Source organism: Suncus etruscus, chromosome 10 (genome assembly GCF_024139225.1).
Source record: "Suncus etruscus isolate mSunEtr1 chromosome 10, mSunEtr1.pri.cur, whole genome shotgun sequence".
Lineage (NCBI taxonomy): Eukaryota > Metazoa > Chordata > Mammalia > Eulipotyphla > Soricidae > Suncus > Suncus etruscus.
Genome location: NC_064857.1, coordinates 26,778,378 through 26,797,637, shown reverse-complemented (window position 1 = coordinate 26,797,637; position 19,260 = coordinate 26,778,378). Strand labels below are relative to the sequence as shown.

Genomic DNA, 19,260 nt, shown 5'->3' with positions numbered 1-19,260 from the left:
GACCATACTGAAAAGCACACCCCTAATCATAATTTCCCCCATTATCTGTACAGGCAATATATGTTCAGTTTCATGTTCCTTGATTATGCATAATTACTATTCTTCTTTATGAATATGTATGTGTTTCCTGAAAAGTTACTAGAATATGTATAAGCTGTTATGAAACTCTCTGTTGGGCATAAAACCAGACCACCCTATTTGTTTTTGTAGCTTTTCTCCAGTCTGTGCTAGTGGACATTCCTTCTGATTTAAGTTGTTTCATTGCCAGTAAAAACCCTCTTTTCTATTTAGTTGCTCCAGTACTTTTTCTAGGATGACAGATGTCTAAGTGATTTTGTGAAAATTTATATACATGAACTCTATTTGATAAGATATGGAAACAAGAAGTAAGCACTCATTCATGTGTGATCATAAACCACAGACTCAACGTATCTTGTATTTCTGGCTTTATTTCCCTATTCCAGAAGAAAGAAGGAGGCTACTTCACTGGATTTCTAAATTAAACTCATTTTATGAGTAATCTATTTTATTTATTTATTTATTTATTTAGTTTTTGGGTCACATCTGCCAGCGCTCAGGAGTTACTCCTGGCTCTACACTCAGAAATCGCTCCTGGCAGGCTTGGGGGACCATATGGGATGCCAGGATTCGAACCACCGTCCTTCTGCATGCAAGGCAAATGCCTTACATTCATGCTCTATCTCTGGCCCCTATTTTATTTATTTTTAATAAAGCCAACAATTTTTTAATAAAGCCAACAATCAGTAATATCACTAATCTATGCTGTGATGAGAGAGTCACTCCCAAGTTTAGAGAAAAGGTCAAATCTAGGTAGTGTTTTGGAACTGCCTTTAAAATAAGATTTTCTTTCATAGCTTCCTACTTTCCTTTCTTGCCCTTTCTCTATGACATCCTCAGAAGCAAGCTTCAAAATCATATCATGAGTTAGCACATTTCTACTCTGAGGAGTAAAGGATAGGTGTTTTGTGGTCCTGCTAAGTGGTTTTAACCACATGTTAAACCAGATTTATCTCCATTATCAGAATTTCAAATATGAAATTATGTTAGACTTGGTTTCTCTAAATTTTCACTTTATAGCTGTTAGGTAAAATATAATTCCAAAGTTTTCTCAATGTTCTCAGAATATTCAAGTTAGGAGACTTGCAGTTTATGTACCTCTAAGGAAAAGAAGATATTGCTATTATATTGAATATTGATTGATATTATATTAAATTTATTTGAATAGGGCACAGACAGTATATATAGAGTCTGAGCAATTGTTTTATTCATTGTTGAAAATATATCCTGTAAAGTCTACCCTCCAGAAGTCATTTTTGTCTTGTATTCTGTTTTTTCACTGATTTAATTTTAAATTACTTCCATAAAGAATACCTTAAATTTATTCTAGCCATGACAGAGATATATAAAAGACTTCATTGTCAAATGTTAATTAAATCTTTCTAAAATCTATTCAACAAATTTGAAAAGCAAGGCTTAAATGTCCTTTCTCTATGCAAACAAAAAATTTCAAAAATATGTCAATAAAAGACCCTCAAGTAATAAAATATTTTATTTAGAAATTCTCTGAAATCACTAAGCAACTCTACTCAATTTCCTAAGTTACTTAGACTATTGGATTTTTGGGGGGGGGGGAATAAGGCGCATAGAATACCATATCAAATTTTCTGATTTAAAACTTTAGAAAAGTTTTCTGGGGGAAGAATTACAACCATAGACAATTTCTTTTTTTTTTTTTAATTCTCAGACCCTTTACATATACCCTTTGGCTACTGTTAAATCTAATTTCTAATCCTATAATTGAGTTCATGGCAGTTTAAACTGTTATCAAACATCTTTTGGGGATTAGAACACACTTCTGGTTCAAATGAAGCATCAGAAAATCATGCATAGCGTTGTCCTGAGAAACTAGTGAAATACATGGTAATTAAAGTTCCCCTGGAATGAATTAGAGGCATTGGAAATGACTAAGAATGGTATTTAATGTTTGCCATGAAATATTGACCAAAGTTTTCTAAATGCATGTGACTGTTAATTCAATAGAATATGGAGAGACTTGAAGAAATGAGAGGTGAACAAAGAAAAAGTTTAGGGATTGAAGGTGGCTATACCTATCATGTATTTATTTAATTTTATTTGATCACTTTATAGGGTCCTTAAATGTCCAATTTTTTAGGTTGGTGCAATGAGAATGATATCTTTCCCAGTAAATACAAGGTTAGTGTTCAGTTGCTTTTCTCATTTTAGAGTTAATCTAGGGAGTTATTTCTGCAATGTACAGACATCTTTTCCTTTCATAAGAGTCCTTAGTAAATATAAAGGACAGGAAAGCTGTATAAAAATGATAAGCATTTGGTGTATGATTCTACTACCTTAAACTTCAGAAAATCTGAGCTTAGAGAAGTTGAAATAGGGACAAATTCACTAGTGTTGTAAACTTTGAAGGTAAGAAATCAAATTCAAGATTTGCTTGCTTTCTTTCCCCTTGTGTGTATTTTGGGGGCAAGGAGGAGGCTTTGGAGCACACCCAGAAGTTCACAAAATCTATTTTCTGAACTGCACGTTGTTCAGAGGTTACTCATAGAGGTGCATGAAGAACCATGTATGTATGGTACTGGGAACTGAGCGAGAATGAATAGCATGCAAGGCAAGCACCTTACCCCCAATACTCTCTGACTCCAGGGTCTGCTTTTTGCTAGATGTTTTGCCACAGTTAAGCACTTTGTATTTCTAAACCTCTGTAATATACAAATAATATTTAACTCTTCCTCAAAGTATCATGATGGCTGAATTTTGATTTATTTATTTGGAACCATACCCTCCAGGGATTACTCTTGATGCTCAAGGAACACTCTGGCAGGGTTTAGGGTTATTATATTGAGGCTTGGGTTTAACTTGGATTACCCACGTGCAAGGCGAGAGCCTTCCCTAATATATATATATATATATATATATAGATAGATAGATAGATAGATAGATAGATAGATAGATATAGATATAGATATAGATATATATAGATATATATTGCTCTGACCTCTCATGAGAATTAACCTACATAAAGGCATTAAAAATATGCACTGATAGTGCATATTCAGGATTTTCAGCTATTGGGGGGGGGCACACCTGGCAGCATTCAAGGGTTACTCCTGGCTCAGCTCTGCACTCAGAAATTATTTTTGATAGGCTCAGGAGCTCATATAAGATACCTGCGATGAAACCTGAATAGGCCACATGCAAGACAAATGCCCTACCTGCTGTGGTATCACTCCAAACCCATCAACTACAATTATTTTTATACTGATAAGTTTGTGACTAGAAGCAATCTTTAAGTAGAAGGGTGAGTAGAAGGATGACTTTAAAGAAAAGAATATGCCTGCACCTATAAAGTTTACTTTAGTAAAAAAATTTTTTAAAAAGTAAATAAAATGTAAAGGAATTTACAGAAATTTAAAAATTCCATTTAATTTTCAAAAACAAGAACCATGATTATGAACCTTTCAACTACATTGTTTGAGAACTTTGACTTTAGGACTGCAATTAGAGCTAATTAAACCATTTATTAGAAATCTGTATCGATCAAAATGAAATAAACAACTTCAACACTTAGCTTTTGACATTATTTTTGGAATCAAAACTTTTGTTAAATAAAATCAGAAAAGGCTATTTAGCATAAGAAAGAGTTAACATTCGCTGAAGAGTATCCGATATCTCAAAAAAGAGGCTTCTTGGAAAATACTGTACAAATTTGACTTTAAAATAAACTGCAAAAATATTGTGACAGATCTTTCAACAGTCTTCCCAGAAAACTCCGCGGATGTGAAAAAAATGGTAGTTGTCATAATAATAAGCAAGCTACATTTTACAATGATCAAGAGGAAAAAAAAACTGTTTCTTATTTTAAACAGTGGTGAGTTTTGCATAATCTAGTTGTGTGATGACTAAAAAAGTCTAGCGTAAGAACAGATTTACAACATCAACTTGTCTGAGATTTTTCTAGGCGAACCAAACTAAATCTATGTACTTTTTTTTAGCTTGCAGAAATTGCATTGGTCTATTGAGTAAGCAATCAAAGATTCCTGCTCATTAAAAATAAAAGTATATTCGTAGGAATGAAATATTTTTTATTAACATCTGTAAGCTCTAGTTTCTGGTAAAGGCTGAAATAATAATAAGTATGAGTTCACAGCTGTTTTCCATCTGTTACTCGGAGACTGTTACAAAAGTACTTACTTCCCAGTAGCGTTGAGTACTAAAGCCATATCACCTTCCCTAAAATGAGAAAGGAAAGCAAAGCAAGGACTGCTTTGAATAGCTGTGGACTCAGCGGGCAAACTACTTAATCTCCTCAGACAACCTGAGCTTTGTTGTTTAAGAAGTGGCTCTTAGATTGAGAAATGCAATTCAAGAAGTGGAGCACTTGCCTTGTGTGTGCTAGGCCCTATGTTTGATCCTTGGCAATAAGCTGTACTCCAGGTATTACTTGAATAAAGTATAAAAGCCTCACAAGTATCACAAGTAACAACTAACCCAGAAGGTAGGATGCTTGCTTTGCAGCAGATAACCTAGGTTTGATCCCAGGCACTGCTTATGGTACTGAGCCTCTCCAGGAGTGGTCCCTGAGCACAGAGCCAAAAATGATCTCTCAGCATAGAACCAAGAGTATCCCCTGACAATCACTTGGTATGGCCCAAAAACATATAAGAAAAAGGCAATACTACATAACTAAAGGTACTTTGTGTATCTGAATTCACAGAACTTTTCAAAGTATGTAATCAACCTGACTCCAGTTTAAGAGAATCACTACAGTTCTTAATTTTGCTTTCAATAGAAGTGCAGATCACTCAAGAATGAAAAATTAGATTCTAGTAGACTAAATTTTAGAGTTTATTCCTAGTTCCTCCATTGGTGGACAACTCACCTGCGCTTCACCTTTATTTTTTTTCTCCATTAAGGGGATTTGGTATTGTCTGATAGTCTTTCTAAGAGTAAAATTCTCTAAACATGAATGATGCCCACCCCTGCATGTAGTTTTCTGCCTTTATTCTTACTATGTTACCTTCCATGAGCAGGTATATATTATTACAGATAAAAAAAAAACTATCTGCATCATTAGCTTTTAAATCTGCTCTTTTTTGCTCTGGTTTTGTCCTACTTTCAGGTGATGTAATAATGAAACTATAATTCACATTTTCCTCTTCTTGAGTATTTATACTTTCTAATATTATGTCTCATAAACTTAATTATCTGCTCAAATGAGAACTAATACCCAATGGACATTATAAATAGTAATTTTTCACAAATACAGATTTCAATAAATTCAGAATTATTTTTGCTAGCATATTTGGCATATTCTATTAAATTACCCTCCTGTGGAGTTTTGCTATTTTCAGCTGAAGAAATTGCACAAGAGGTAAGACATTTGCCTTGCATGTAGCTGCTTCCTCCATGACCCTGCCTCAATCCCTGCCTCTGCCAGAAGTCCCTTGTGAAAAATGAGCCAGTAATAAACCCTGAGTACCCTTGTATATCCCCCAATCTAAATAAATTTTAAAAATATTCTCATATCACTATTTAATCCTGAGAGGTTTAACAGCCACCTCATCTTTTCAAATTTACAGTCCAGCTAGCCATCCTTTTTCAATATATTTAAACATATGCTATGTGGAGAAAATTTCATTTCAGAAACAAGACCATTTGTCTGTTGCCACAGTCCCACTTGCTCCAGTGTTGCCTCTCATATATCTATGCAAGTATTGGAAAACATAAACACAAGTCTACTACCACTTGCAAAGCATGTGACTTCAGTTAACAAGCGATACGGGTGGTGAAGCATAGATAACTATGCTGTAAATCACTTGCTCTGTATGTGTGAGCCCTGAGTTCAATCTTAGCACAGCAAAAGAAAGAAAAATATCACTTGCTGAAGAAATAGTACAAGTGTAATGTGCCTCACTTGCATATCACTGACAGTAGGTTGATCTCTGGCACCATGTGACATGCAGAACATGGCAGAGTGTAGCCCTGAAAACCCCTGAGCCCCACGGGATATAACCCTGGTTCTGGAGGCATCCCGCAACAACATAAGGGTTGGCTTGGATAATTTTAGGTACAGGAGAGCTTGACCAATAGTGAAGCCTCCATTCTCTGTACTGAACTATCTAAGGAACCACTGGAAAGGGACCCTAGGGTCTCTGGAGCTCCACTTAAGAAGTAATTTTCCTTCTAACACAAATAAAGTTCTCCCAGCTCTTTCTCAGAAGAATTTGACCCAATAACAATCAAAGCAGTAAAGTTTCAGAGGATAATAATAAACAAATAGCTCACTCTATATAGCCCTGAATAATTGAGAAGTACCAAAATTTACAAGATGCATTGTGCATTTACATATATTTTAATGATGTGAACATCAATGGCTCAGTTATTCTACATATCTCTAGCATCATCTCAGTTTAGATGAATTTGTCATCTAAGGAAAAAAATCCTGGGGCCAGATCGATAGCGAAGTGGTAGGGCATTTGCCTTGTATGCAGCTGATCCAAGCTGGACCTGGATTTGATCCCTCAGCATCCCATAAATTCCCCAAGCCAGGATTTATTCCTGAGCACATAGCCAGGAGTAACCCCTAGCATCACCAGGTGTGGCCCCAAAACCAATCCCCCAAAAAAATCCTAAGGGAAGATTCACCTAAAATTCACCTATCTAGAGAACTTTACAGTCATTAGTTAAAAAAAAATACAATCAGAACTTTTCTCCCTTAATTTTTAGATCTAGATGACTTCAGAAGACAAGTTCCATAAATGTCTCAACAATGAAACAAGTTACCAGAATTGGGTTGATGTCATTCTTGATCATTATTTGCATGCCAAAATAAGGGTTGAAAAAGCAGAGATGTGGGGCCAGAGAGATAGCACAGTGGTAGGGCTGATCCAGGATGGATAGTGGTTCTAATCCAGTCATCTCAGGTGGTCCCCAGACCCTGCTAGAAGCGATTTCTGAGCACAGATCAGGAGTAACCCTGAGCATTGCTGGTTGTGACCCAAAGAAAAAAGAAAAAGCTGAGATGATATTAAAAGAACTCTTATACTACCACATAACTTATTCTTTCCAAGATTGGGGCCGGAGAGATAATACAGCCAATAGGGAGCTTGTCTTGTAGGAGGATTATTTGATTTCAATCCCAAGTATTCTATATGATCCCTTGAGCATCTCCAGGAACAATTCGTGAGCGCAGAGCTGGGAGTAACCCCTGGGCATCAAAGGGGAAAGCACAAACGAACAGATAAAAGAAACACAAGATTAATTAACATCTTCTCAATTCTTATAGAAAAAGGCAACTTGCCTCAAAATATTACTGAATAAAATTTGAGTGCTGTCCAAAAACTTCAAGTCAGCACAAATTATGAGAGCCCACGGCTCACTGAATTCTCAGAATTTTAAGTATTTGCCCTTCCCCCATTCTCTGCTGAATTTGCTGTTGCACCAGTTTTCTGGGATTTGAGCGGCATCACCTATCCACAGTCCAGGGTTCCAGAGTCCCCTATGACAGTCAGAAGACCACAGATCTCTACCTCCTCCCTCCCAACAAATACCTGGAGTGAGGCTCTCGGTTTCCAGGATCATTTGTTTGCAGAGTCCAAGTTGAGATTCTTGGCCACTTGTAAACATGGAGGAGAAAGGGGAAATTAAGTGCATTAAATCTTCATATTAGCCCCCTGGTTTGACTAACCTGTATATTGGTTTTGTTCATTTTTTTTCCAAGCTTGACAAACAAGTGCCTTTTCTTTTTCACTTTAATGATTTTTAAACAAAAAAAGGAGTAGTTTAGGACTTTCTCCGAGGCTGATAGGTGTTTCTGTTTAATGAGGTTTTTATTATACCATATTGGCTTCTCTGAAAAGAAATTACAAGCAGCCAACAGCTGATAATAGAACAAAGCTGGAAGAAACAATAACCAAGGGGAGGAGAATTAGTGTGGCCGCAGATGCCTGGGTGCCTGTGTTGTAACTCAAGGATTAGATACTTGCATTCTCTCTTGGCTACTGTTGTGCCCATAATAAAGTGGACATGGGTACTTAGGTGCAAGTTATGTATACACGAAAGATATGTGCAAAGATATTGATATAGAACCAGCTAAACTGCCATCTGTGGAAGAAGAGTGGTAGGCACAGTCTAGAGACAAAGATGAGTGAAGCTCAGAGTGCGGGTTTACAAGGGCTGGTCGGTTACCATGGAAACTAATTGGAGCTAATAAGTAAAAGGACATTTTAACTGTGGGAACAAAATAGGAGGGGCTATTTTTCAATATCACTGTTACCTACAATTAATCTTTTATTTTAGGGGGTGTCTTTCCTTAACTCCTAGGGTGAAGCTCTTCCCTCTGCACACAATCTCACCCTAATCAACATTTCATATAAACCCTGAGTATCAAGTTTTTTTTTTAATGTGCTGTATTGGGGGTGAAGATCTTTCGAGACAGAATCCATTTTATAACCTGCCCCTCATCTAAAAAAATAAAATGTTTGCAGATGGGAAAGAGTAAGGAAGAAAGGTAATGGAAGATGTTTTAACTTCCCAGCTGATATTCCACTGAGCACTAAGAAACTGGTACAGAGGAGGGGCGCCTGGAACTTATACTTCAGCCCCAGCTTCAGTTTTTTTTTTTTTTTGTTTGAGTTTATTTCTGCCAATAAAAGTATCTCAGGACATAAACAGAAAATATGTCTTTGTAGACTCACTTAACAATACTTTGGGAAGGTAAATGTTTACAGACACTGCCCAGAGCAAAAATTAAGATCAGAGCAAAGAAGCAAGCACTCGTACTGTACTCCACTTTATTTTTCATTTTAAAGATTGAATGAAGTCATGGAAATAGCTGCAGTGATTCATAAAAAGAGAAGCAATGATGAGATTTAATGAAAAGACTTACAATTAAGAATAGAATAAAAATGTTTGCATTCAAAGTACTTTCAACAATAATGTGAGACAGAGCCAAAGGCACTCAGGAAATGTCTTAGAAAAGGTAGTTTACAGCCACAGCATTGAGAAAACTTGCTTCATCACTTTTGTAGTTTCTTCAGTTTTACCATTATAACTCAATGCATAGTTTAACAGAAGGCAAACCCCTTTAATGATGTCCTCAAGGTCTTCAGATCCTATGTAGTTGAAGTAACCCAGAGTTTTAGATATGAGTCTAGTTGGATTAATCACAAAATAGTTTTAATGAAAAAAATTGCATTATGATGATTGCACCATGAAACATTTTATGGTGCCCCAGGAAAATTCAGCCTCGTGATACCATTTACAATTTTAGAATGTTTCTATGTTGATTATGGATCTAGATATAGCTGATTAGGGGTAGTCATTTGGTGCATGCATTATATATGGTAAAACAGACAACTCATAATAACTTCTGGGAAGAAACTGAGCATATGAATCAGGGATTCAACCTACAATTCTTTGGCTGCTTTTCCTTAAATCCAGTTTAGAAAAAAAAAAATCACAGTATGAAAATTATAGTTCTCTAATCCTATGCTACAGAAAATTGCACCAGCCATAATTTTTAAGGCTCACAAAAGAATTCTTTTGAGAAAAAAAAAACTGTCCAATTAATTTTGCTACACATTGAAAATTGCATCTCTGATTCTGACAGTGAAAATATTTAATATTTATTGATGCCTTGATTTTAATGTTAGGCAGATTTACATTTTGTGGCCCTTATGGTTTCAATTCCAACCACCTAGCCCCCCCTCCCAGTTAAAACAAATGCAAAGGTACAAAATTTTTAGTGTTGTCTTCTGACAAACACTGCTAGAAAATCATTAATAGTAAACATTCTTACTTTTCTTTTCAGATCATCAGAATCCTTTAAAAGCCTGATGGAATGCTTTATTAAAGTGTGATGTTTGTAGCTATTAATTTGTTTTTATAGATTAAAAACTGTAACTACTACAGTGATTTTCTGGTTCACGCTGCTATCAAATTAATTAGCTCTGTAAAGCAGTGGGAAAAGTTCAAAAAAAAAAAAGTATCTAAGGAGGTATTGAAATGGCTCCAAATTGAAAATGTTTCAAAGAAAAATTGTTAATGAGCTGCTTGAGTTATATGGACATTATAAGTGCAATTAACTAGAAGCCAATAAAAATAATCAATGACAGAGTGCAGCCCTCTGGTACCAAGTGCTTTTACAAAGAGATGTCTGTGAAAGCAGAGAGTGATTTTAAAAAAGCTACCTTTATCTATGGGGAGCGCGTGTGATTTTTTTTTTTACATGTGGAGAAACAAAAATGATTTTCATCGACTATTTCTGAACTTCAGCCGGTGGCAAACAGTGAAGAGCTGTCTGCGGGAATAGAGAAGTTTCTGCTCTGGGCTGGGGCCCCCACCCTCCATCTCCTAGGAATGTTGCAGTCAGCCAGGATCTAATCAAAGGCAGGTAGGAGTTTAGATTTCAAAATGTAGATGTCACATTTCAGTGCCAACTGCTTCTATATGAATAGTTTATCAGCAAGTCAAGAGGAATCTTTTTCTCTGGGGGTGGAGGAGGAAGGCGGGGAGTGTGCCCCCCCCCCAAAAAAAAAAGATTGCTTGCTTTCCTTGGGTTGACAGGGAAAAGTGTGTGTGTGTGTGTGTGTGTGTGTGTGTGTGTGTGTGTGTGTGTGTGTGTGTATGTGTTTCTAGGCATCCTAAGAGGAGTCCAATCATCCCCCTGGGAGGGTAAGGAGTTGTGAAAAGTAACGCACAACTGGCCACCAGGATAATTCATTCCCTCCACCTTCTCTTTAGCGCCTCCCACTTCTCTCTTTATAGCAGTCCTTTCTCTCCGAAAATCTCAGGTTACTTCACTGGGAGTTTTCAGACCTCCAGTTTCAGTCCTGCCCTCAGCCTCCCGACAGTAAGGGACACCCAGCCCCAGCAATTGGATTGGGCAGCCTGTCTTGACACAGCACTGTGCTGAGTGCTTGAGGACGTGTTTCACCAGATGGTTGGGGTTAGTGTGTGTCATCACGTTCGAGTGGGGATTAGGAGCAGGAAGCCTGCCTTGCTGGAGCTGTGTGGTCTTCTCCAAAAGAGAGCTGCAGGCAAGGGCACTCCTTGGCTTGGGGGAGAAGAGGAGAGATTCGTTTTCAGCAGCCACAAGAAAAGCAGTTGTTGCAGGTAAAGTGAAAGATCTCTCTCTCTCTCTCTCTCTCTCTCTCTCTCTCTCTCTCTCTCTCTCTCTCTCTCTCTCTCTCTCTCTCTCTCTCTCTCTCTCTCTCACACACACACACACACACACACACAGTTTTGAATGGAATGCTAGCACAGCACACTTGTCAAAGCCAGTTGTTGCTATCCTATCAATGCAGCTATTGTACGACTGACAGATAACAGCGAACATAGTGCTTGGTGCTTGGCTGTCTTTCGAGAACTAACACTCCTCATGCCTCGCTCTTTGGAGGTGTAACTAAGAAAAAGCACTTTGAAACGGTGTTTAAGCTTCCATATCTCCATTTCAGACTCAAAAGGGGAGTTATGGATTGCTCCTAGAGGATGAATAAGGCCAAAGCAGCATTTAGGGCAGCTTTTAAAATTAAACTGCACTTTCAAACTATTGCAGTTTACTTTTCAATCTATAAATATTCTTTATAAGGCTCTATTACTAAGTTGCTGGCCGAGATGAAATTGCTCTCCTAACTGATTTTTCACAGTGTTGATCATAACTGAGGGGGTGATAAATGAAAGTGTTTTTTTTTTTTTTGAAAATGCTTGAAGACTGACATTGAAGTGGGGATACTCCTTAAGAGACAAGGCTGCCCTTGGAATATCTGATAGGTTGACTTTAAAAGAAAAATAGTTAGAGCTGAAAGAAAAGCAGAAAAGGAGGAAGTAGGGAAATGCTCTTTAACATAACTCTCTTACAGCTGCAGGGGAGCAGATGGAGGTAATTCATTTGCAGATCTGTTTGCGAAAGTTTTTTTTTTTTTTTTTTTTTTTTTTTTTTTTTTTTTTTTTTTGTGGTTTTTGGGTCACACCCGGCAGTGCTCAGGGGTTATTCCTGGCTCCAGGCTCAGAAATTGCTCCTGGCAGGCACGGGAGGACCATATATGGGACGCCGGGATTCGAACCGATGACCTCCTGCATGAGAGGCAAACGCCTTACCTCCATGCTATCTCTCCGGCCCCATGTTTGCGAAAGTTTTACAAGTAATTGAAAACTAAAGTAGCATCTCTATTATGGATCATTAAAGTCACTACATTTATAGTTTGTATAAGGCAATCTGAAGTGTTAATTAAATATAAATAGATTTTCTGGCTGGATTATAAACAAACATTAAAAGGAGACTTTAATTATAAATTAGTCAATGGAAATTACTGGTCATAAAGTGCCTGAGCAACATAAAATGAGTTGTCATCATAGATGCAACTAGCCATCAATGTGACCACTGTCAAAAACAACCACCAAAATTGAATATAACAGAATATCACAATGGACTGCATATTCTTTGTCTAATCTGCTGAGAAAGAAAGAAAAGGAGAAAGAAAGAAAGAAAGAAAGAAAGAAAGAAAGAAAGAAAGAAAGAAAGAAAGAAAGAAAGAAAGAAAGAAAGAAAGAAAGAAAGAAAGAAAGAAAGAAAGAAAGAAAGAAAGAAAGAAAGAAAGAAAGAAAGAAAGAAAGAAAGAAAGAAAGAAAGAAAGAAAGAAAGAAAGAAAGAAAGAAAGAAAGAAAGAAAGAAAGAAAGAAAGAAAGAAAGAAAGAAAGAAAGAAGAAAGAAAGAAAGAAAGAAAGAAAGAAAGAAAGAAAGAAAGAAAGAAAGAAAAAGAAAAAAGAAAGAAAGAAAGGAAAGGAAAGGAAGAAAAAGAAAGAAGAAAGAAAAAAGAGAAAGAGGGAAAGAATAAAAAGAATAAAGATCTTTCCAATTACTGTCCTAACTCATTTTTTAATTTTTGCACACGCTCGGTGATTCAGTAAGTTACTTTTACACCTAACAAACATATCCTCCAGTTTTCAGGTGCCTGTGTTCAAGTATTATTGCTGTTATTGAAGCTTCACATTTGGTAAAGAAACCCAACACTGTCCTTACCTTTTGCAGGTGAGAGACTCTATGAATAATACTGTATACAAGCTATTCTGAAATTGGACCTGCTTTATGGGTTGAATAATAGGTTTATATCTAGTGCTTTGTGATTTTTTGTGAGTGTATTCAACTGTATAAAGATGCCTGCTAAATTATGTTTCAAGTTGTATCCTACATTTAGTGCAACTTTTATTGTTGTTGTTGTTGTTGTTGTTCATAGTGCTCTCGGGTTCTAGTCTCAAATGCCTTTGATGAGGAAAAAAATCCTCATAATTAACTAGGCAAATATTTACCATAATTACCAGCGAGTATTAGCCAATCGCCAATATTACATAACCCAAATCGGACTAAGTTCATAAGCAGGAGTCTTTTGGAATTCCTGTCATTCCATTTTGGCTTTACAATTGAGCTGGGGTTTAAATAGTAATGACAGAAAGGCAGACAAATATTTCATGTTGTGCAGGCATTAGGACATCAAGTGCAGCATGCAGCAGGGCTAAACTTGGCCACCAATGAGTTTTTTCTCTAGAGCAGAAATTGTTTTGGAGAAAGTTAAAGTTATGCACCACAGACCAACTTTTTCTTCCTGATACGCAGAGTGATGATGGCACCTAACGAAGGCAACTTATATAGCCACAGAAGCCTCACAAGCATAGATCTTATATACATACAGCACCAGGGCTGTCTCACCAGGATTTTTTGACACTCTACAATAATTTTTCTTTAATAATCAATGGTGTTTAGAATTAGATAAGATGGCAGTAAGAAGGAAAGCAGGCAAGGATGTCTCTTATCCGCCTCTTCTATCCCTCAAAGAAGGACTTACGCAGTACAAAGTTACTTAGAACATTTTAAAGAATCCATCTAATGGACAGTGCCCACAGAACAATCTCAGTTTCTTCTCAAAATCTAAGTCTACTGTTCCAGATGGTAATATTCAGAGGCATATTTATGGTGATTTCTACATACCTCACTCTGACATTTGTTTTTTTTCCTGACAGCACTCGTACTGGACACACATGAAGTTCTCTTCAGTACTCTAAAAGCTATAAATGTGGCTAGGCACCCAGTAGATCCCTGGCAAAGACTTAATAATTGCTTTTTGTTTGTTTATTTGGGATCACACTCAGCAGCGTGTAGAGGTTACTCTTGGCTCTGCACTTTGAAATCACTCCCTGGAAGGCTCAAGTGACCATATGGGATGCCAGGGATCAAACCTAGGCTAACTGTGTGCAAGACAAATATGCTACCTGTTGAGCTATTGCTCCAGCCCCGAGACTGAATAATTTTTGTTAAGAGGGAGAATTCTCTTTGCATTCTTGATAGAACTCACTATCAAATTAGAGATAGGAAGGTGGGGAATTTTAAAGGTGAAAAGACACCTGCAAGCTTGGTTCAGGAAAGTTATCAGATCCATTTTCATCATGGGCTTGAAAAGGAAAATACATTAATCTAAGCACCACTGAGCTTCTGGGAAATTATGAATACAAATCTCTTTCAAAGGACTAGAAGGGTTATGCTCTGCTTCCCAGAAAATATACAGAGATTCAGAAAATTGTGTGGCCATGTCCGCTGTGATAGGAGAGGGAAAAGAGAATTATGACACTTTGCACTGTCTTTTCTAGATGATATTCATATCCAAAGATGAGACTTGATTTCTTGTATATTCTTTCTTTTGTTTTTGTTTCTGGGTCATACCTTGTGGTATTCAGGGCTTTCTTCTGGTTCTGTACTGTGGGATGACTCTTGGAAGGACTCAAAGAACCATAGAGAGCCTAAGGATCAATCTGGGTTGGCCACATGCAAGGCAAGTCCTTTCTTACTCTTTTAGTCCTAGTTCTCTGTATTTTCAATTTTGAACAGTTTATTCTTCAGAGAGCCATAGGCAGCTTTTCTGACCCTCAGACTAAGATTTTTCCCAACTACTGCTGTGTGAATGAGGCCAGGCCATGGGTCAGGTGAGGACATCTGGTTCTTTTTTTTCTGTGCCATATTTTTGTGTGGAGAGCATGGAGTAAATTTAAGAGGATTAGCGTTTTAAGAGCTGCCTCTAAATAGATCATTCTTTTTATCATCCTTATTGACTCCTAGAAAAAAAAGGTTCATATATGAAATGAAGTCTATGATCTATACAGTCAGTCAAGCTTAACTTTAGGTTAGATCCAGAAAGATGGTCTTTTGTAGAAAGTCTGTTTTCTATGTAAAATATTTTAGAATGCTTCCTTTTTTTTGTTTGTTTTCTTAAATATTTCTCAACCCATTTATTTTCTGTCATAAGATTGTATGACTCAGGGCTGTAGAGATAGTACAAGTATTATGTACTATCCCTGCACGTAGTCAACCCCAGTTTGACCCTCAGCACCACAGATGGTACCCCAAGCACCATGAAAAGTAATCCCTGAGTGCAGAACACCAGGAATAAGCCTCTCACCATCAAATTCATAGACTCCTTCCTTTACATCAACCACCCCAGGCTGCTCTCACCTATGAGGTCCTATAAAGTCTGAATTGTCAAATTGCTTCTGTTACGCCTCTGCTGTGCCCCACTGCAGACTGAGCCTCCTATCAATTTCCATCAAAGCATCCTCCACGGAGACATAGGCCCTCATTACTGACAAGGTGTCATTTGAATTTCTCAGTCTGATAAACTGTCCCTTTTCTTAGGCTCCCACCTTGCAATTACTATGACATCAATCCCTATAATAGTAGAAGTGGAATTTCCTGGCAACTAAAGAAGCCAGGATTATATCCTCCTTTTCCTGGTCTTTTCTCTTACCCCTAACTACTCTAGTTTTCTATCTTGTCTGGAAAATGGAATCAGGTGTTAATAAATGACACAGTTCTTTCTGGTTCAGGGTTACAGGTTTGTGTGGAGAACATGCACATTACTTCCAGATACTCATCTTTAAAACTTCCAGTTTAAGTTCAGTCTCCAAGCAGCCTTCCCAATCAACATGTCTCCAACATTGTTTTCTTTGCCTTGAAGTTATCTACATAGATGCATGACATTATATCTGGCTATCATAATCATAGTTAAGATGACCCACAGTCAGCAGTTGCCTTGGTATATTGTTTTTTTAGTCCTGCTTTCTAATTTTTAATCTCTTGATGACTCACAGAATGCGGGCCTCTTAGAAACTATCTTAGTCGACTTTTTTGTCCCAATAAAGATAATAATAAATGTGTATTGATTAACATGCAGAAATATTCAAATACTCAGGGCACTTAAATGTACTTGCTGTCACTTTAGAGCTATTTTTCACTGCTTTTTGTGTTTTGGTTTTGTGTTCATAGCTTAATTCTGGTTCTACATTCAAGAATCACTGCTGGTGGTACTTGGGGTTATTATGAGATACCAAAAAGCAAACCCAGGTTAGGTACTTGCATGTACTACCCACTGTACCATGTTTTCAGCCCTATTTACCACTTTTAGTGGCCTCCTCCCATCTGAGTGGAGAAAAGAAAATTATCAAAGATGATTGGTTATATTTGCTGTTAGAGTTAGGAAAAATGTCAAAGGCAGAATATAAAATCATTGTCAGAACTTAAGCTCAACTATTACATAAAACACCTTGTCTACTTCTGTGTCTCTAACTACAGTAGAAATTATATCTCTTACTTATCCCTCATTTTTGTAAAAGTTTAAATATGGTTTTAGAGCAGGAGAATATAAAATTTTGATTCATACATCAATCTGTTTTTAATTTATGGATCACCTCTCACTAGTTGTTGGCCTAAACTTGACTGAACTGTCCCAAGTTTCAGCTCCTTTCTCTGTAAAACAGACATGGTGAGGTGTTATAGAGAAACTATAGTAGGTAGGGTGCTTGCCTTGTAAGAGGATGACTTGAGTTTGATTCTTGGCATCCCATATGGTCCCTTTACCGCCACCCCCCAGGAATAATCCTGGAGCACAAAGCCAGAAGTAAGTTTTAAGCACCACTAGCTATGATCTCAAAACACAAACAAAACAGAATGGTAATATTTGCTTTAAAAATACCATGAGATGGGCCAGAGAGATAGCACAGAAGTATGGCATTTGCCTTGCACACAGCCAACCATGGTCAGAAGATGGTTTAATTCCCAGCATCCCATATGGTCCCCAGAGCCTGCCAGGGGTGATTTCTGAGCACAGAACCAGGAGTAACCCCTGAGGGCAGCTGGGTGTGGCCCAAAAACCAAGCCAACAAACAAATAAAGAATATCATGAAGAAAAGAAAAGGTTGATAGATGTATATATGAGTAAGACCTAGGGTCCATGCATATGTTTATTCCTCTCAATGGCAGTAATTGACTCTATTTCTGGTAAGCCTTCCTTTGATCATCCTTTTTGTGTGTGGAAGCACCACAGGTATGGAGATGGAGAACAAAAATATAAGGGAGATTTGGGGTTAAGGGTAGAGTGTAGAGATGCTGAGGAGGGGCAGCTTTGGGCATTTAGGGATTTGGAGCCACTGAGTTAATGGATCTGTAGGGACAATGGTGACAGTTGAATACACTTTGCAGGGAGGAGAGAGTCCTGGGTCTTGCATTAAAGGATAATAAAGAGCAAGCCCAGGGTCGAAGTGCTAGAGAAACAAAGGGCCTAAGCAGTGGACCCCAGCGGGAAGCTGAATTCACCAAAGGGCCATGTGCTCCTTTTCCTTCCTCTGGACCCCCTGTTTAGAAAGAAATAATAACTTGGCAAAACATTGTAGAGAGTCAGGTCAAGCTTCCAGAAGTAATTGGGAAAGTTAGATACCATTTAGACAAAACAAGGGCTGGGACCTTTGCTGTCCTTCACCTCCAAACCAAATTTCACAGAAAAGCTGAAAGTAATCAGCTCGAGCATTCATCTCATCCCAAACTTGTGCCCACTATCAAATACTGAAAGGCTCTGGTGGTCAGCCACTGACGACTTATCTAACAAACGCATGTGCTGCCACCTAGCACATGTGTCCTTGGCTACTGGGAATTCAATTCAGTTTTCAGGTCTTAGCTAGTTCTAAGCATCTTTAATCATGATCATCTGGTTTGCATCTGCCCTGGGCCGGGAAGAGAAAAACTGGAACTCTACTAGTGGCAGGACAAGAAGGTATTTCTGGAGATCCTGCCCCCTCCCTGGCAAAAGTGATGCATTTATTTAACTTGCAAAAAAAAAATGCATTCTCTGTTAAGTTTTTCAGGTTTTTTTTTATTATTACAGTTACTCTATTATTGTGTAGTAGTACATATCGAGCCCAGTTATTAAATTTCCATTGACATTTTTAAAATATAGCTCTCCACTTTACTTTTCAAAGGTAATTATTTTCTTGTATTCTGATGTTTTTTTCCTGCACAGCTATAAATCTGTAAGAAACTACTTGTATAATTTCTAAGTATGAATCAAGGGTCTAGGGCAAATTTTTGTTTGTTTGTTTTGGGGTCGTACCCAGTGCTGCTCAAAGGTTACTCCTGGCTCTGCAATCAGAAATTGTCCCCTGGCAGGTCTGCATCCTTCATACACTCCTAATCAATTTGAAATACAAATTTAGATGATGAGAGGCTGGTCAGGATCAGGCGAGGATCCCATTGGACATAAAGATTCTAAACTTCATCTGGAAAACAAAGTCATGACAAGCCTCAACACTTGTCAGAGCGGAGTAGCATAGTGAGACAGATTCTTCGCACAGAGCAAAGTACACCACTGTATGACTCTAAGACACTGAATTCTGTCTTCAAAATGGCAATTTCGCCCTGACAATGGAAGATTTTCATCTTCCTTTATGGGGCCTTGCTTTTGTTTCTGTCTTCTCAGTTTTAATTTGTAACTTTTCATTGGCAGTCTCCAGTTATTCTGTTCAGCTATAAGTTGCTGTTGCTAGAAAGTGGTTCTGCTTCTACAATTAACTGAAACCGTGACCTAGTGTTTTATTACTTTTGTTTTATGGGTTTTCTCATCTGGAATTGGGTCTACTAATATATGCAACTTTCATGGAGTGCATAAAAGTTCTGAAATAAGTTTGTCTAATGAACACAGGAAAATCCTCCAATGTTTCATCATTCCTGTGATGAAAGGGGTCCAACAATATGCCCATCTAGGAGCCTCATTTTTCTGAGCAATAATACCACATTCCTAAAAAATTAGGCAGAAAAGTGAATTACAGTTTTATTTATTGTCCAATTTTGTAGTATAGTGCTATCTATAGCTAGATCATAGGCAACACTCA

General features: G+C 37.5%; 1 protein-coding gene across 3 annotated transcripts in view; it reads left to right on the top strand.

Moving 5' to 3' along the window:
• Positions 1–10,939: 10,939 nt before the first annotated feature.
• The window catches only part of SULF1 (sulfatase 1), a 184,912-nt gene continuing 176,591 nt past the window's right edge, over positions 10,940–19,260 (top strand). The window contains exon 1 of one of the 3 annotated variants that reach the window (XM_049781800.1): positions 10,940–11,172. The gene's annotated coding sequence lies outside the window, so the exon portion shown is untranslated. The remainder of the gene's footprint in view (positions 11,173–19,260) is intronic. The other 2 variants (XM_049781802.1, XM_049781803.1) reach the window with 2 other exon arrangements.